Source organism: Sciurus carolinensis, chromosome 5, assembly GCF_902686445.1.
Source record: "Sciurus carolinensis chromosome 5, mSciCar1.2, whole genome shotgun sequence".
Classification (NCBI taxonomy): domain Eukaryota; kingdom Metazoa; phylum Chordata; class Mammalia; order Rodentia; family Sciuridae; genus Sciurus; species Sciurus carolinensis.
The window spans coordinates 151,387,609-151,405,870 of NC_062217.1; the positions used below are offsets into that span (position 1 = coordinate 151,387,609).

General features: G+C 38.8%; 1 protein-coding gene and 1 non-coding gene across 5 annotated transcripts in view; both read left to right on the plus strand.

The window, feature by feature from the left end:
- Cnnm2 (cyclin and CBS domain divalent metal cation transport mediator 2) overlaps positions 1-18,262 on the plus strand; it is a 142,232-nt gene that overhangs the window by 63,738 nt on the left and 60,232 nt on the right. The window lies entirely within an intron of this gene.
- Trnaa-ggc (transfer RNA alanine (anticodon GGC)) lies at positions 13,919-13,992 on the plus strand. The gene has a single exon. It is a non-coding gene; the product is annotated as a tRNA-Ala (tRNA).

Consider the following 18,262-nt stretch of genomic DNA (forward strand, 5'->3'; position numbering starts at 1 on the left):
TGTGAAATTTAGAGATGTATGTGATTCATTCAAAAGTTTCCTAATGACACCACTGGCATTCATAATCTTGTTATACCTTACATCAGAATTATAATTGCAATTTATGTTATTAGTTTGATGACTTTTTTGTATAAACTATCAAAAACTACTAGCTTATAAATTTATAAACGTACCCAAACATTTTAATTTCTGCAGGTTTTGTTTTCAGAGTGTAATAGAATAAAGGAATTGTTCAAATGCACATGTATGTGTAAATGAATATATTTTGCTCTGTTGTACTTTTTTAAAAATTTTATTTTGTTTATTTATATGTAGTGCTGAGGATTGAACCCAGTGCCTCACACATGCTAGACAAACGCTCTGCCACGAGCTACAACTCCAGTCCTGCTCTGTTGTACTTAATGAGAGCCAGGCCTCTCAATAAAATTAATTTTGGGAAAAAGCATGAAAGAAAGTTTGAAAGTTCAGGGATAATTTTTCCAATAATTTTTTAAAACTAGTCTTTAAAAGCACTTTACATACCCTCATACTACTAAAATATTTTTGCAAGGTAGTTTGACTTTAACAAAGTAGCTCACCAAGAAAATTCCACTTCTAAGAATTTAAAGGAAAAAAACTACCAGTTTTCAAGGTGTATGTAAGAATATTTATTTCAGCATTGCTTATGAGGGTGAAAATTGATAATATCTATCCATTATAACATATCCATTCATTTGGGATTTAATCAGATAAGTTACCATTTATCCATACATGGCAAGTGAGGCAGTCAGCAGACGTGGCGTCCTTAACCGTTGTACACAAGGGCAGACTGAGATTTCAGAAGGTCAGCGGAAGGAGAAGAGACCTGCTCTTCTAGAAAAGGATGTTAACACTCTTACTTTTCTAGTGTTAACATCCTTGTGTCACAAAGTAGCAAGTAAAAGAATACCATCTATGGTTGATGGAAAAGAAAATAAAGGTGTGATTAGCCAAGGTAACCAGCGTTCCCTAGTAATAAGTATATTTGGGAGAATGAAGGAACAGAGTGGTGATGTGTTGAAAATGACCTGTAGTGAGCCAAAGTCCTCAGATTGTGTCTAAGCAGAATAAAGCAGGGGATGGTGGTAGTTGGGAGCTGTTCACCAATGATGACACTGTTGACGGTTGCTTAGCTTGAAGTATTTGTCAACAGTACAGATACACCTGAATCAGTCTGGATTTGTGACTGTCACAGGCAAATTGGAGACAACTTTGGATTTTATTTTTTATAGTTAACAGAGACATAAATTCAAAGATCTCATTGAACTTTGCTAATATAAGTTACGTTAAAAAATATTTTTTGGACTGGGAGTGTGGCTCAGTGGTAGAGCGCTTGCCTAGCATGTGTGAGACACTGGGTTCAATTCTCAGCACCACATAAAAAGTGAATAAAGGTACTGTGTCCAACTACAACTAAAATATATATGTAAATTTTTTTAGTTGTTAATGGACTTTTATTTTATTTTATGTGGTGCTGAGAATTGAATCCAGTGCCTCACACATGCTAGGCAAGTGCTTTACCACTGTGCCACAACCCCAGCCTAACAAGTTATTTTTAATTTTTTTTTTTTTTTTTTTTTTTTTTTTTTGCACTGTTAGGGATCAAATCTAAGGCCTCACACTTACTAGGCAAGCACTCTACAACTGAGCTGCACTCTAAACCCAAAGTTGTTGTTGTTATTATTTTTTGCAGTACTGGGGATCGAACCCAGGGCCTTGTGCTTGCAAGCACTCTCCCAACTGAACTATCTTCCCAGCCCTAAACCCAAAGTTATTTTATTAAAATCTCACAAAATATCAAAAAGGAAATAATGGTAGAAACACTAGAGAGATAGAAATAATTACAAAAGAAACTGCTAAAAGAAGTCAAAACACATTGGAAAGGATAAGTAGGGGAATTTTAATCATGTACATATTACCTTGGTTAAAACAATTTAAAACATTTCAATAGTGATATTTGGGGGAAGAATTTATCTTTTTGTACTTTAAAAACTTCATACATTGTAAAAGTATTACCTATGCAAAAGATTAACCAATAACAAAGCATTTACAAGTTACTTTTTGAATTTTATTTTTCTAACTTGTACCACACACATAGCTTTTCATTTAATTGTTGCCCGATTTCATAACATAGCTTTTCTTAAAATAACTAATTTTATTTTGCTAATGACTATAAGATGCTCTATTAAGCAAAGATGAAGTGCTCTTTGACACATACCTTTCTTAGTATGTATAAATGTTTCTAGTTCTCCCATGTGTCACGCACTGGGATAGGCACTAAAATTTAAAGGATACACAGCCCCTGTTAAAACACTATGTCACTATTACTTTTTTTTTTTTTTTTTTCTAAAATGAAAGATAATCATGAGACACTTAACATCAGGGATTCATTCTTAGAAATGCGTCCTGGGGAGGTTTTATCACCGAACGTGGGAGTGTACCCGCACAGAGCTTGAGGCTGTAGGTCAGCCACTCAGCATTGCCTCTAGGTGCAAGAGGCACGGTTAGCTGTGCGAGGCTGCTGCTGGAGTAGCGGGGCCTGCTGCTCTGCAGTGAATTTTTTTTCATAAGTTGGAGCATACCCTAATGGGAAAAAGGTATACTATAGTAAGTACTTACTTACGGCAATAACTCAGTCCATTTATTATCATTATCAAGTGGTACGTACTGTACGTACTTAGATGTGCTATACTTTTATATGACTGGCAGAGCTGGAGGTTAGTTTACACAACATCATCACAAATGTAACACATGGCACTGCGTCAGAGAGGTGCAGCATCACCAGACAATGGAAATATTTTAGCTCCATTATAATCCTATGGTGCTACTGTGTGTGTGTGTGTGTGTGTGTGTGTGTGTGTGTGTGTGTGTAGTCTGTCCTAGATCAAAACATCATACAACATTTAACCAGAACTCCCTTCTAAACTGGGTGTGGTGGCGCACATCTCTAATCCCAGTGACTCAGGAGGCTGAGGCAGGAAGATAGAGTTCAAAGCCAGCCTCAGCAGCTTATCAAGGCCCTGAGCAACTCAAAATAAAACACAAAAAGGGCTGGGATGTGGATCTGTGGTTAAGTGCCTCTGGGCTCAATACCTGGTACCAAAAAAAAAAAAAAGAAAAAACAAACAAACAAACAGAAACCCAAAAAAACAAAACAAAAAAACTCCCTTCTTCATGGAAAAAGTAATATAGGCTTAGTATGTTAAAAATTTTTAAGACAGAATGTTAAACATAAGAAAATGAAATTCATTTCAATACTACTACCAACAGACAATAACTATTGTTATTTTTCATCTATTTTAAGTGTTCTCCATCAGATCTGTAATAGATTTCTTTATACACTTCAAAGTTTATCTTCCCCAATTTTTTCATTTCACTTGTTGTAATATGACCTTATGTTTATTTAATACTATTTTGCAAGGTATGTCATCTTGAAGAACATGTATGATCAACATATCTTGAAATTTTAGAATTCAGGGATATTTGGGACACTCAAAACAGGTGGCCTCTTCTGAACAAAATCTAGATGGAACAGTTGTAGGAGAATACATAATTTTTTCTCCAAGGGGAAGGGAAGATTACAAAAAATTCATAATTCATGAAGAAAAAGATTGACAGATTTGGCTGCAACCTATAAACTATGTTAAAAGGCAATTACAGATTGGGATAAATATTTTCAAGACAAATGACACAAAATCTTTAATTTACAAAGCTTTTAAGTTAAAAAAACTTAAAATCATAAATAATAGTTTAAAAAAAAGGATATAAACAAAAGAAATACTGGTAGTCAATTAACATGAAACTATGTTAAATCTCTATGGTAGTAAAGATCTGGCAACAGAACAATACTTCACATTTTATTTAATGAAGTAAAATGTGAAGATTGAGAAAATCCAGTGGTGAAATTTGAGAAAAAATTGATCTTGCCTTGTACTCTTTCTAGAAGACCATTTGGTAAAATATGTATCAAATTCTTAAACAGACCTTTTTAATTTATTTTAAATTTTCTCCATCAGATCCATAGTCCATTTCTTTATACTCTCCAAATATTATATCAAAAAAAATATTTGCTTGACAAATTTCATGCCAGTCACTTCCTGAATTAAAGGTGCTAATTTACATGATTAGGACTTTATTACTTAAATGTAATTTCATAACATTTAAGCTGTAAACACGACCTTCTTGTATGAGATGAAATTACAATGTGTAGTATATATTTTAGATCAGGAGTCTTCAATAATACAACTTTCTAGTTGTTGGAGATGTTTACTACTAGAACTTGAGGGTAATTTCTAAATTCATGAATATTCCTCAAAATTTGCATTTTAAACTCAGACTCATTAAAAAAAAAAAAAAAATACAGAGCCAACAAACCAGAAACAACCCAGCTAGTGATACCGTTATAAAGAAGTAATCTGGTATAACTGAATTTATTTAGAGTGAGTAGAACTGCATTGGATACTACTTAGAAATTTGGAAATAATTTCTACCAGTTAAGAATTGTAGAGTGAGAGTTGCTAAAGATGAGTCCAAATTCGTCAATCAAAACTGAGCTGAGAGCAGGGTGTGGTGATGGCACATGTGGTCCCAGCCACTTGAGAGACTGAGGCAGGAGGGTGACTTGAGGTCAGCCTGGGCAATTTAGCACGACCATCTCAAAAGCAAAAAACAAAACATAAAACAATAAAACAATACTCGATAGAGTATTGTGTGATACATGTTATAGAATAACCTGTTAGAAGTGGGTTTCAAGAGAGAGAGCCAGGTGTAGAGGCGCAGGCCTATAATCCCAGCGACTTGGGAGGCTGAGAAATGAGGACCGAAATTTTAAAGCAAGCCTCAGCAGTTTAGTGAGACTTTAAGCAACTGTCTTTAAAAAAGGCTGGGGATGTGGTTCAGTGGTTATGTACCCCTGGGTTCAATCCCCAGAACCAAAAAAGAAAAAGATAACTTAACACTTCCATTTAAAAAAAAAACAAAAAACAACCCAAGGGACTTGGGCTGTAGGTCAGTGGTAGAGCATTTGTCTAGCATGTGTGAGGCACTGGGTTTGATTCTCAGAACCACATGTAAATAAATAAATTTAAATAAAGGTCCATCAACAGCTAAAAAAACTTTTTAAAAAACCCCAAAATAAAAAACCTATTTGAATTGCAAAATACAGGTTGAAATTATTTACCTGGAAGCTAAACCATTTATTCAAGATCTGCAAGCACTGAAGAATGTTCTGGAAGGGATTCAGCACTTAATCCTAGTTTATTGTGACTCTAACCAGTCTGGTACAGTTTGTTTAGAGAAGAGGTAAAGATCCTTTGGAGAGAAAGTTTGCCATCGCCTTTCCTTTCTTCTCTTTCCTTCCTCATCTTTCTTCAAACATAAAACAAGAAGTACAATGTGAAATAGAGCCTTTTCAGGCAGATTTCCCTAGCTGAGAATGGAAGGGGACTTCTGTGAAAAACTGCATTATATTGTATGCCAGACATGGTGCCACACACCTGTCGTCCCAACTACTCGAGAGTCTGAGGCTAGAGGATTGTAAATTGGAGGCCAGCCTGGGTAATTTAGTGAGACCTTGTCTCAAGTTTTGAAAAAGAACTGGGGCTGTAGCTCAGTGGTAGAGTGCTTGCCTGGCGTGCTTATAGCTGTGGATTTATACCCCAGAACCATAGCATAGCTCGCATAGCACAGTAAGTTGACCTAATGAGTATTGGATAGTTTTATTTACTTCTTAGTTGTATAATCTTAGACGGTGGAGGGCTGCTGGGATGGATCCCAGGACCTCATGTATGCTAGGCAAACAGTCTGATCTGTATCCTGATTTCTTAACCTTTATAAAATAAGAATAATAGTTCTTTTAAAAATTTTTTTGATTTTTAATTTTTTTTTTTTTAGTTGTAGATGGACACAATACCTTTATTTTATTTATTTATATGTGGCGCTGAGGATCAAACCCAGTGCCTCACACGTGCTAGGCAAGCACTTTATCACTGAGCCACAATCCCAGCTCAGGATAGTAGTTCTTAGGGCCCTATTCTGTAAGAAGAAATTGGTTAATCCGCAAGAGCCCATTGAAGGAAGGGAGGCTGGAAACCCAGGAAATGTTAGTTACCTTTTAACATCCTAATTTTACAATTTATAAAGTAGGATTAATAGGGCTGGGATGTGGCTGTATGGTAGAGCGTTTGCCTTGTGTGCCTGAGGGGATAAATAATAGCCTCTTCTTCATGAGATTTTTGGAATAATTAAGTGAGCTGTACAGTGTCTTATGTTCAATACTTGTGCATTATTATTACCCTTACTACAGTCATTGGTGGTCTGTTGTTGGAGGAGCCTGCATGGACTTAATCTGTATTCAGAAGAAAGGTAAATAAATCTGCTAACCTGGTGGGCTAGATAAAGCATTTTGTTTCAAAAGGTCATTATTAGAAGGTATGTACCAGGTGCACTCGGTGAGGTGTGACTGCAGGACTCCGAGGAAAACTGGGGATGGAGTAACAGCCCCCTTTATCCAACCAGAAAGCGGAGTCTGACGCAAGCAGTGCTTTCCAAATGGCTGTGAATGGAACACCCTACCAGGGAAAGTTTCCATCTGGAGGACTGTAATTAACCCAGATGGGACTAAACTGCTGGAAAATTGCAAGAGCAATGGAAAATAAAAAGGGCGCTTGTAGTGAATGAGTTAAGGCTGTGTTGTGCTTCAATTCAGAAACAAGTTTTGGTGATTGGAAAAAGTTTGAGTAATTAATTCTGGTAAACTGGGCTAGATTAAATTTATGGGGGAAATCTCAAATTCTGTATTAAATCTGTGTAATTCCAGATCAAGGGTCAAGATTTAGATCAGCTATTACCATCCAATCCCAACAGACATTCCCTTAATGCAATTTGGACCTTAAGAAACTCAATAAGTGGAAGCTGTTCTAAGAAAAAGTATTCTTCAACTATAAAATTTTGGGTTCTTTCCCCACCCCCCATTGGTTCCTTTTCTTTGCTCCTGTCATCTATCTTGTTGGTTCCCTTTTTGTATTACAACTTGAAACCTGTAAACTACTAGCTAGAAGTTTAGTGTAGTTCGTTAAATTCGGGAAGCATTTACTGCATAGATATTGGGTAGCAAGCAATGTACTTAACTTTGGAAATATAGAGACAATGAAATATTTTCCTTGCCCTCAAGCAGTTCAGCGTTGACAGATTATACCACTGATGATAATAGTGATGTTAATTACAGCCAACTATTAAAGCACTTGTAATTTGCTCAGTAATTTGGCTTAGTGTTTTGTATTTCTTTCCCTCTTTTTTCTTTTTCTCTTTTCTTACATGGTCTTACATGGTCTAGGCTGGACTTGAGCTTGCAATCTTCCTGCCTCCGCCTCCCAAGTAGAGTTCTTTTTGTACATTAGCTGAATGAATCCTCAGAAGGACTTTGGTGCAGATAATATTCATTTTCTAGATGAATATCCAGAGGCATAAAAATTCAAGTAACTTGCCAACAAATAGCTAGGTGGGAATTTGATTCTAAGCTCTCTGATTCCACTATGCCAGGCTGCCCCAAGTTATTTATACTTTAGAGTTTATCTCACTAAAGTTATAATTTTAAAAACCTACTTTTTCTTTAGACCTGAAATGCAACTTAAAAATCCACTGGAAAATTGTTATTTGTGTGTTTAATGTTAAAAGTGCATGTTTGCTTGTTCTTTGACATTCCAATGCTTGCAAATCTGAAAGGTGAAACTCTTATTAAATACCATATACAAACTTGATTGTGTATGTTGTAAATGTTGATTCCTCAACATTTCAAACCATACTTGGAAATTTACTATATCCAATATCCTCAAGATCGTTAAACTTCTAGTAAGTGAAATGCATAACTTTAATAAGTCAAATAGCCTCCCAAGAATTTTAAACATTAAAAAGAAGCATATGCTAATGAGCTTAATGGTTACTCAGATCATTAGTACACCTGTGTATTTAGACCCACTACCCCTACCATTTAAAGAAAGATTCAGAAGTTACAATTTTATTTGCCCAACCAAGGTAGGCAATAACTCTTTCAAACTTTCTGTAGAGTTTTGGTTGGAGATTTAAGACTGGGCCAATGACTGCCAGGGCTTGTTGTATTGAACTAAGCCCTTCATAGTAATAGGATCGTCCAAGCCTGTCCCTTTTTGTATTGTGTGCTCACCCAATTTTTGACCACAGTCTTTTACCTATTTTAGAGGTGGCAGGATTCTGTAGACCCTACCCAGAGTGCATCTTCACTGTCCGATTTGAACTGATAGAACTTTGCCCAATACTCATGGGTTGACTAATATGACACTTTACAAATATGGAAACTCCTATACTCCAGAATCCCATGCCCAGAACCAGATCTAGCCAGGCAGTGCCCCTCTGGGTAGATGAATGACCAAAAGACCCCAGATCAAGGCTCAAGGTTCTGTGTGTGGAGCCTGGCAAGATTTTAACTTCTGTTTGCCCTCTTCCCCACACCCCTGGAGCTCATAAGATTTCCTACCTTTTCAGTACCATTACGAAGCATGAGCTGGGCATGGTGGCTCACGCCTATGATTCCAGCGGCTCAGGTGCCTGAGACAGGAGGATTTCAAGTTCAAAGCCAGCCTCAGCAACTTAGCAAGGCGATAAGCTACTTAGTAAGACCCTGTCTCTGAAATATAAAAAGGACTGGGGATGTGACTCAGGGTTAAGCACACCTGGGTTCAACCCCCAGTACCAAAAAAAAAAAGCCTGGATTTTCACAGAATTAATGGTCAAATTACCATTTGGCCATTGAACAGGCCCCTTTTAGACTTTTTGGCAAAAACAAGATGTTCTAGCTCCATCTTGACTTTTTATCCCCACCGCTCAATACTAGAACCAGCTCTTCATGGAGCCAGTTACTTTTGTGGTAGGATAGTATTAGGGTACTGTTAGGTGCATTAGGTTAACTGCATAGAGCAGATTGTTCTGTTGGATTTCCAATACTGCTTTTTAGCAGCAAAGTGCCAGAAGATCTCTTTTATGGGTCATGGTGTTTGCAGTTTAACTCTTTAGTAAGTCCTTTAAAAATATCTGATTGAAAAGATTTTCTAACTACTGCCCACATTTTTTTTTGAACCACAAGCTGTTTCTGCTCTGTCATTTGCAACATTAGCTTGCCAGCGTTGACATATGCGCCGTGCCAAGCTGATTATAGTGTCATCCAAACTTTCTATGATGTATTTGGATCCTAATTTAATTAGACGCTGATCCTGCAGCCAGGCATCATTTGCGATCATTCTCTGTCTCCTTGACAACCTACTGGAATCAGGAGTTCAATAGGAAATCTAGTTGGATTCCTAACAGTACCTGACCCATGCCCGTGGCCACCTCCTTTTGGTGTCACTGTGTGAACCCACCAGGTCTCTGCTGCTTTCTGCCACTTCTTGATTGCTGACTTCGTTTCCTCCCTCTGGAATACCAGTGTACTTACAGTATTTTGTCATGTAGTTTTCTGATTTACTGATTTTTTTTAAAATGAGTTATTTAAAAGAAAATTTAAAAGATTTTTTATTTAAAAGTTATTTAAAGGATTTTTGTCAATCCAGATATTGACTTTCCGCAGCGGAGTGGGTATCGATCAATAGGTCTCAACTATGTTTTTAATATCTTATTCCTTAAGCTGGGGATATGTACATCAATGTTTTCTTCTAGACTGTGTGTTTGAAACATTTTGTCATGCCTCTTTTGTTCTTGTCTGAGTGTATTTTAGCCGGGTAGAGAAGGATGGATCATTAGCATGGAGTGGACCGATGCATAAAGATCTGAGACCAAGGCTGTCAGTCAGTATTCACCTGAAAAATATCGATGAGGCGCTTACTATGTGCCAGACAATGTTCTAGGCATGGAAGGTACAGCAGTGAATAAGACCATGTGCCTGCCCTCATAGATTCTGTATCTAAGTAGGGGACAAACTAAGCAAATAAACAGCATGAAATACAACATTGGCTGCTGTTAAGTGATGTATATGGCACAGCAAGAGGGCATAATGACAGAGGCCCGCTGCCCTTCTTGGAAGGTCAGTGAAGGCCTCTCGAGGAGGTGGCATTTGAGCAGAAGTCTGAATGAAGTCAGGGAGCAAGTGACATAAAAATCAGGAACCGTGATCCAGAAGTGGGAGCAGGAAAAGAAAAGACCCTTAGAAATACATTTGACTCATTAGAGAAACAGCAAGAATTGAATGAAGAAAAGTTAGCCAGGCCAGGAATGGTGGAAGCCATAAAGGTCGGCAGGGACCAGTACAGCCTTACAGGTGGTAGTGAGGGTACTTCTTGCTTATTTTGTTTTGTTTGTTTGCAGTGCTGGGGGTTTGAACACAGGACCTATGTCATGCTAAGTAAGCACTCTACCACTGAGCCATTCCCCCTGGGGTTTGTTTTTAACTTTAGCTGTAATGAGTTATTGGAGGGTTTTGAGCAAGAAAATGACAAAGTCTTAGTTACCTTTATTAAAAAAAAAAAAAAAAAAAAGGTTTCTTTGGTTATTTTGCAGAGTTTATTGTGGTGAGCAAGAGTAAGCTCAGCTGTTGTAATTCAGGGTGACTTGGATCAAGAGGGTAGTGGTGGGAGTTGTAAGAAAAGGAGAAAAGTTAAGGGTGAGACGTAGGTTTGAGACTTGAGCAACGAGGTGAATATTGATGCATGCTTTCCTTCTGAAGTAGGGACAGACTTAGAAGAAGAAACTTAAAGTTTCTGTACTTGATAGACAGCCTGCAGAGATGTTAAGTAGGCAGTTGGATGTAGTAAAGTGAATTTCAGAGGAATGATCTGGATGGAGATACACAGGTAGGTCATGAGTAGATAAGGCACTTAAGACCTTGAGAGTAACTGAAGTAATTGCTCAAGTGAACACACATAGAGAAGGGAACCAGGGATGGAGATCAAGAGTACTCTGATTTCCAGAGGTTTGGTGACTGAGAGGACTTGAAGAGAGGACTGAGACTGAATGGCCATTAAGGAGAAAAACCAGGGAAGTGTGGTGGAAGCCAAGTGAACATTGTTTCAAGAAAGGAATCAAAGAGTGAATAAGATGAGGTCTAAGAATTAATGATTGGATTTAGCAAAGTGAGAGGTCATTGGAGATCTTCACGAGGGTGGTGTCGATGGGCAGGACTGGCTTAGAGCGTGTTGAGGAGAAATGACAGCGGAGGAGATGGAGGTGGTGAATGGACAGCTTTTCAAGGCTCCTGCGTCCCTCGTTTTTGCAGTACTGGAGGTGGAACCTCAGTGGCACCAGGCAAGACCCTACCATGAGCTACACCCCGGGCCTTTTTAGGATTTTGCTGTAAGGAGATATAGAGAAAAGGAACTATAAAAGGAATGAGGCAAGGGATCTGGAGTTTTCTGTCTTTAAAGATGGAGATAGCTCCGTTTTTTAGTATGGTAATAGAATTATCCAACAGAGAAAGAGCCTAGGGATAGCAGAGCAACTTACCATGTGTGACTCCGTGAGCCCCCTCAGTTTTAGGGAGGTGAAAGTGGCAGTTAGGGAAGGTGGTTGTTTTGTTTATTTGTTTTTGGTACTGGGGATGGAATCCAGGGACACTCTGCCACAGAGATACATCTCTAGCTCTTTTTCCTTTTGTGTGTGTGTGTGTGTGTGTGTGTGTGTGTGTGTGTGTAGCAGGGATTGAACCCAGTGAGCCACATCCCCAGCCCTTTTTATTTTTTTATTTTGAGATGGATCTCACTGTGTTGCTTAGGGCCTAGCTAAGTTGCTGTGGCTGGCTTTGAACTAATTAATTTTCCTCCTGCCCCAGCCTTCTGAGACACTGGGATTACAGGTGCATGCCACTGTGTCAGGTCCTTTTTATTTTTTCATTTTGAGACAGGGTCACACTAGGTCATCAAGACTGACCTCAAACTTGCAGTCCTTCTGCCTTGGTCTCCCAAGTAACTGGGATTACTGGTATGCACCACCACACCCAGCTCCTGAAAGTTATATACATGTCTGTTTTCATTCTTCTGGTAGTTGTCTTCAATCATTAGTTGGATATCTAGACTTATGTTTATTTTTCCTATGGATTTTTTTTTTTAACCTCTAAATGTATGTATTCTCCCCACCCTTTCAAAAACAATATATTGGGTATATTTATTTCTCTCTTCCACCTTCTCAAAAAAAGTACCTATTTTCTAAAGAAATTTAGTTCTGGATTCTTCTTTGTATGTCTTATACCTTATTTAGTTAAAAGTACACTCAAGTTATTTACTTACTCTTCCCATTTTTATAGTATATTCTACAATATGTATTTTTTCTGGCTAGAATACTTCAGGAAAGACTGTGTGACAAGCCCTCTGAGGCCTTATGTATCTAAAATATCTTTGGTTTACCTTTGCATTTGAGTAATTGAACAGTGTATAAACCTTAGGTTTGAAGGTCTGTCCTCTCTACCTTTGAAAATGCCATTCCACTGCTCTTATTTAACCAGGGTTGTGCAGAAGCACTTTATCACTGAGCTACTTCCTCGGCCACGTTTATTTTTTATTTTGAGACAGGGCCTCACCAAGTTGCCGAGGCTGTTGTTGAATTTTCGATCCCCCTGCCTCAGCCTCCTGAGTTGCTGGATTATGGGGATACGCCATGGTACCTGGCTGGAATTTTTCTTGTTATTTTCCTTTCCTTTCATTTCATTATTTGTGATTGTTAAAAAATATTTTCTTTTCTATCCTTGTTCACTTTCTCTAAGACCTTTATAATCTAAGGTCTTTTTAAATCTGGGAAATCTTAGTTACTTCTCACTAATTTTCCTTCCTATACCTCCCCCTCTCCCCTCTGGCCTCCTGTTATGTAGATCTATTGACACTTCCTCTGGAGTCCTCCCACACCTCTTTTGTGCTGGACCTTGAACCCAGGCTTGGGGCCATATGCTCTACCACTGAGTTCCACCCCAGCCCCGGTCCTCCTGTCTCTTAATGTTTCTTCATATTTCCCATATTTTCCTTCCTATGTCTTTGAGGATAGTTCTTCAACCTGATCTGCAACTGTCAGCCCAGCCATTGATTCTGTATTTCAGCTCTTATAATTTTCATACCATTAACTCTAGTTGATTCTTATTTAAAACCGTAGTTTTGTGGACTGGGGTTGTGGCTCGGTGGGGTGGCAGAGTGCTTGTCTAGCGTGTGTGAGGCACTGGGTTCGATTTTATAAATGAATGAAATAAAGGTCTATCAACATCTAGAAAAAATTTAAAATAAAAAAATAAAACTGTGGTTTCTGCTTCCCATTTCCTGTATGGTCCCTTATCTCTTTGAAGCTATTTACTAGTCTTGCTTGACTCTTTTCCATACGGTCCCATTAACTTGGTTTGGGCCTCATGGATGGTTTGTGTTTCTGCTTAGCAGTGTGTGCCCTGAGGTAAGCTCATGAATTTCTGAGCTCCTTTTCCTCTGGCCATTAGCCATCATATCCCTGCACTCCTGAGCTTGCCTAGGCCCTGGCTTGTGCCTCCAAGAGCTTTCTGGGCTGTCTTCCCCCTGCTGTGACTGAGGTGGCAGGGAGGGAAGATCAGGCCAGGGCCCTGCAGCTGCTTGTCAAGCCTTTTGCTGTGCCCCAGCCTGCTCACCATGCCACCTCATACTGCTGCCAGAGCTGTTGGGCAGGTGAGCCTAGGGGGCAAAGAAATCGTGAGACATCTTCAGTGAAATCTGCCATCTCTCTCCTCCCTGGCACCTGCCCGGGCCAGCATGGGCCTCTCTTCACCAGCTGAGACCCGGCTGCCTCCTGTTGCCTAAGGTTTGTCTCACACTTCTGTGTTAGTTGGATGTTGTCATTCACCTGTCTCAGTAACCCCCAAAGTTGTGTTGGGGACCCACTGTAGCTATCTCGTCAGAATATGTATAACTTTTAATCAGCAAAAAAGAGGTTAAGGGGCTGGGGATGTAGCTCAGTTGGTAGAGTGCCTGCCTGGCAAGCACAAGGCCCTGGGTTCAATCCCCAGCACCACAAAAAAAAAAAAAAAAAAAGGTTAAGAATAAGAATGCATGATGAATGTATATGTTTTTTCTCCTTCTGTTTTTAAGATGATCTCTTTTGCAGCAAGAAGCAGTTTTGTGTTCTGGATGTGGTAGACTTGTACTATGGGTATTTTCATCTGAATTTGTGTTTTGAGCATTGAGTTTGAGTATCACTCAACAAACATTTAAGGAGCATTTTCCATGTGTTGGGAGCTGTCTGAAGCTTTGGAAATACAAGGATAAATAAAGTGGATGAGATCCATAAAAAGTGCCCAGTAAAGAATTACCGAATGAATGTACTTTCAAGTGCTAGGTGACATTCTGATTGAAGACCTCGTGAGAATTTCATCATGGGCCCAGAAGCAACTATGATTCTGACTTCTCCACGTGGGAGTAGACCTGTGACACTCCATCTTCTACCATGTCAGCTGAATGCTCTGATGGGAACTTTTCTTTTGCAGTCGATTTTTTTTTAAATCTCTCTGTTAGGAATGGTAGGGAAAAAGGCATTACTGGGTAGGTGTCAGGTCAGGGGGCTAAGGTAAGGGAAGAGCAGAACTTTTTTTCTTCATTTTTTTTTTTTTTTTTTGCAATATACTTATTAGTTTATTCTTTCTAGTTATACATAAGAGTAGAATGTATTTTGACATATCATATACATGGAGTGTAACTTCCCATTCTTGTGGTTGTACATAGTATAGAGTTACACTGGTCATGTATTCCTACATGAACATAGGAAAGTTATGTCCAGTTCATTCTCCTGACTTTTCTATTCCAATCCCTCCACCCTTCCCCCCACTCCACCCTCTCTAATCTGGTTACACACATACCCCACTTTTTTTTTTTTTTTTGGTGCTGAGGAATTTGAACACAGGGCCTCATGCATGCTAGGCAAATACTTTACCACTGAGCCACATCCCCAACCCCCACCTTTCTTTTTAAACATTATTTTTTATAACTTCATTTTTTACATGATGCTAAGGATGGAACCCAGTGCCTCACATGTGTTAGGCAAGTGCTCTACCACTGAGCCACAACCCCAGCCCCACACCCCACCTTTTGTGAATCAGCATGCACATAACAGAGAGCACTCAGCCTTTGGTTTTCTGGGATTGGCTTATTTCACTTATGATAGTCTCCAGTTCCATCCATTTACTGGCAAATGCTATAATTTCATTCTTCTTTATAACTGAGTAATACTCCACTGTGTATATGTATTATTTTCTTTATCCATTCATGTGTTGAAGGGCACCTAGGTTGGTTCCATAGCTTAGCTATTGTGAACTGAGCTGCTATAAACATTGATGTGGCCATGTCAAGAGAGTATACTGATTTTTAAGTCCTTTGGGTATATGCCGAGGAGTGGGATAACTGGGTCAAATGGTGATTCCATTCCAAGTTTTCTGAAGAATCTTCATACTGCTTTCCAGAGTGGGTGCACCAATTTGCATTCCCACCAGCAATGTATGAATGTACCTTTTTCCTGCATCCTCACCAGCATTTATTGTTACTTGTATTCTTGATAATTGCCATTCTGATTGGAGTGAGATAAAATTTCAGTATAGTTTTAATTTGCATTTCTCTAATTGTTAGTGATGTTGAACATTTTTTCATATATTTGTTGACCCATTGTGTTTCTTCTTTGGTGAAGTGTCTGTTCAGTTACTTAATCTATTTGATTGGGTTATTTGTATTTGTTTGTTTTTGGTGTTAAGTTTTTTGAGTTCTTTAGATATCCTGGAGATTAATGCTCTATCTGAGGCACAGGTGGCAAAGATTTTCCCCCATTCTATAGGCTTTCTCTTCACATTCTTGATTGTTTCCTTTGCTTTGAAGAAATTTTTTAGTTTGATACCATCCCATTTTTTGATTCTCGATTTTACTTCTTGTGCTTTAGGAGTCTTACTGAGGAAGTCATTGCCTAAGCCAACATGATAGAGAGTTGGGCCTACTTTTTCTTCTAGTAGGTGCACGGTCTCTGGTCTAATCCCTAGGTCTTTGATCCACTTTGAGTTGAGTTTTGTGCAGGGTGAGAGATAGGGTCTAATTTCATTTTGTTACATACAGATTTCCAGTTTTCCAGTTCCATTTGTTGGAGAACTATTTTTTCTCCAATTACGTTTATGGTGACTTTGTCTAATAAGAGATAACGGTATGTGTGTTCTTGTCTGTCTTCTGTTCTGTATCATTGGTCTTCACATTTGTTTTGGTGCCAGTACCATGCTGTTTTTGTTACTATAGCTCTGTAGTATAATTTAAGATCTGGTATTGTGATGCCTCCTGCTTCACTTTTCTCTCTGAGGATTGCTTTGGCTATTCTGGGCCTCTTATGTTTCCAAATGAATTTCATGATGAGCAGAGCTTTTTCAGGAGATGGATGTCTGAAGATTTATGTAGCCATTCAGTTCCCCTCTCTAGAGGCAACCACAAAATAACTTTGTAAAGAGATGGGATGAGATCTTTTAGATTATGGATCCAGTTAAATAATAGGAGGTGGCGCTTGGTAAGTTATTGTAACCATATGTCATAAAGTTAACTGTTTTATATATAATTTATCTTCATACCTGCACTTTAAGGAGGATACCATCATACTTCTTTTCCCCCCTGTGTTTACATGTCTTTCTCCTTCATCTCCTCTTGTCAGCCGATGACTTTGCTTCTTTCTCTGTTTTCTGAAAAACCATCTTCTCCTCTCCTGTGTCAGCCAGTGTCCCTCTTATTATCTGGGCCCTGTGGTGTATTGGAACTGACTCCTACCGCTCGTCTCTTCCAGTCCTGTGTTCAGTGACATTAGGTTAGTAACTGGGAATCACCATGAAAACTGGCAAATGCTACAAATCAGGGCTTTTTCTAAGAGGAGTAGTTACACATCTATCAGCAAACCACTGTCTGGGCCCTCTCCTCTCCTGCCCTTAGTTCATTAAGCAGCTAAGCTAGTGGAAGTGTATAGTCTTCAGAAATCATATGTGATGTGTGTAACTAAATACTTTGAAATAAAGCAAATTTGCAATCATTTGATGAACTTTAGAAGATTTTTTAAAATGCACAAAATCAAAAGATTAACATAATGAATATCCTCATACACATCTCCTAGATTTGGTAATTCTTTTTTCTTTCAGTACTAAGGCTTTTACCTAGGGGCGCTCTACCCCTGAGCGACATCCTCCGTCTTTATTTCTTATTTGGAGGCGGGGGCTCCCTAACTTGCTCAGTCTGGCCTCTCACTTGCGTGCCTCCTGCTTTAGTCCCTGAAGCTGCTGGCATTACAGGGCTGCACCACCAGGCCCAGTAATGATGCTAGAGTTGACCACTTGATGAGGTGACTTGTCAGTCGTCTGCTGTGGAGATGTGCTTTCTCCCCCAGGAGTAGCAGTAATATGCAGGATGGTACTTTGGCACCACATGCCCCATTGACCTTGCCCCTAATGGTTTTAGCAGCTATTAATGTTCTTTGCCTAAGTCGATTTATTTAAACTGACCCTGGAAAATGGTATCGCTTTTCTTCTGATGTAGGACCAAGAGGCTGTCTTTGAGTCTGGGCTGGCTGATTGGTGGTGTGTGCAATGTGGATGAACCACTTCCTTATATATCTTTTCTAAATTCTCTAAATCTTTTTAAAAATTGAATTGTCATTTTTTTAAGTGGAACAAGCAATGCAAAAGATTTCTGAAGCTATCCAAATGCAGAATCCTTCTAGGCTTTTCCTTGCTTATCATATTCTCTCACCCATTCCTAGTTCAGTAAATTTGTTTTTTAGCAGCTTGCTTTTTACTGATTCTTTGGCAAGGATTTATTGTAGTGTCCTTAGAAATAATAACTTTGTTTTCATAAATTACATATTTAAATTACATGATTACAGCAAGTACAAATGTCATAAATAGGTTCAAGAACAAAAATCACCAATTCTTAACAAACATCCTACTTAATCTAGAGGACTGCCAGGTAGCAGTCTAAAAGCCAGAGTGCTCAGTGTGCCCTGGGCCTCAGGGAGTTAATGTCAGTTAATCAGCAAGTTTTTCCAAGGAGGTCAGTTAAGAGTCTACCAGGCTATGATTTTACTTGTCTTTCTTCCCAAATAAGCTTCTAGTTCCTGGGCAGAAAGGACAAGTCTTATTTGTGTTTGTTTTAATGCCTCATGTTTAGAGTGCTGCTTAGCATATAGTAAAAATAGTTGTTGAATGAATCTATGACAGCCCCTGAGGAGACCATATTGACCTCAAGTGAATTCTGATCCTAAACCTAGAAATCTTTGCACATGTCCG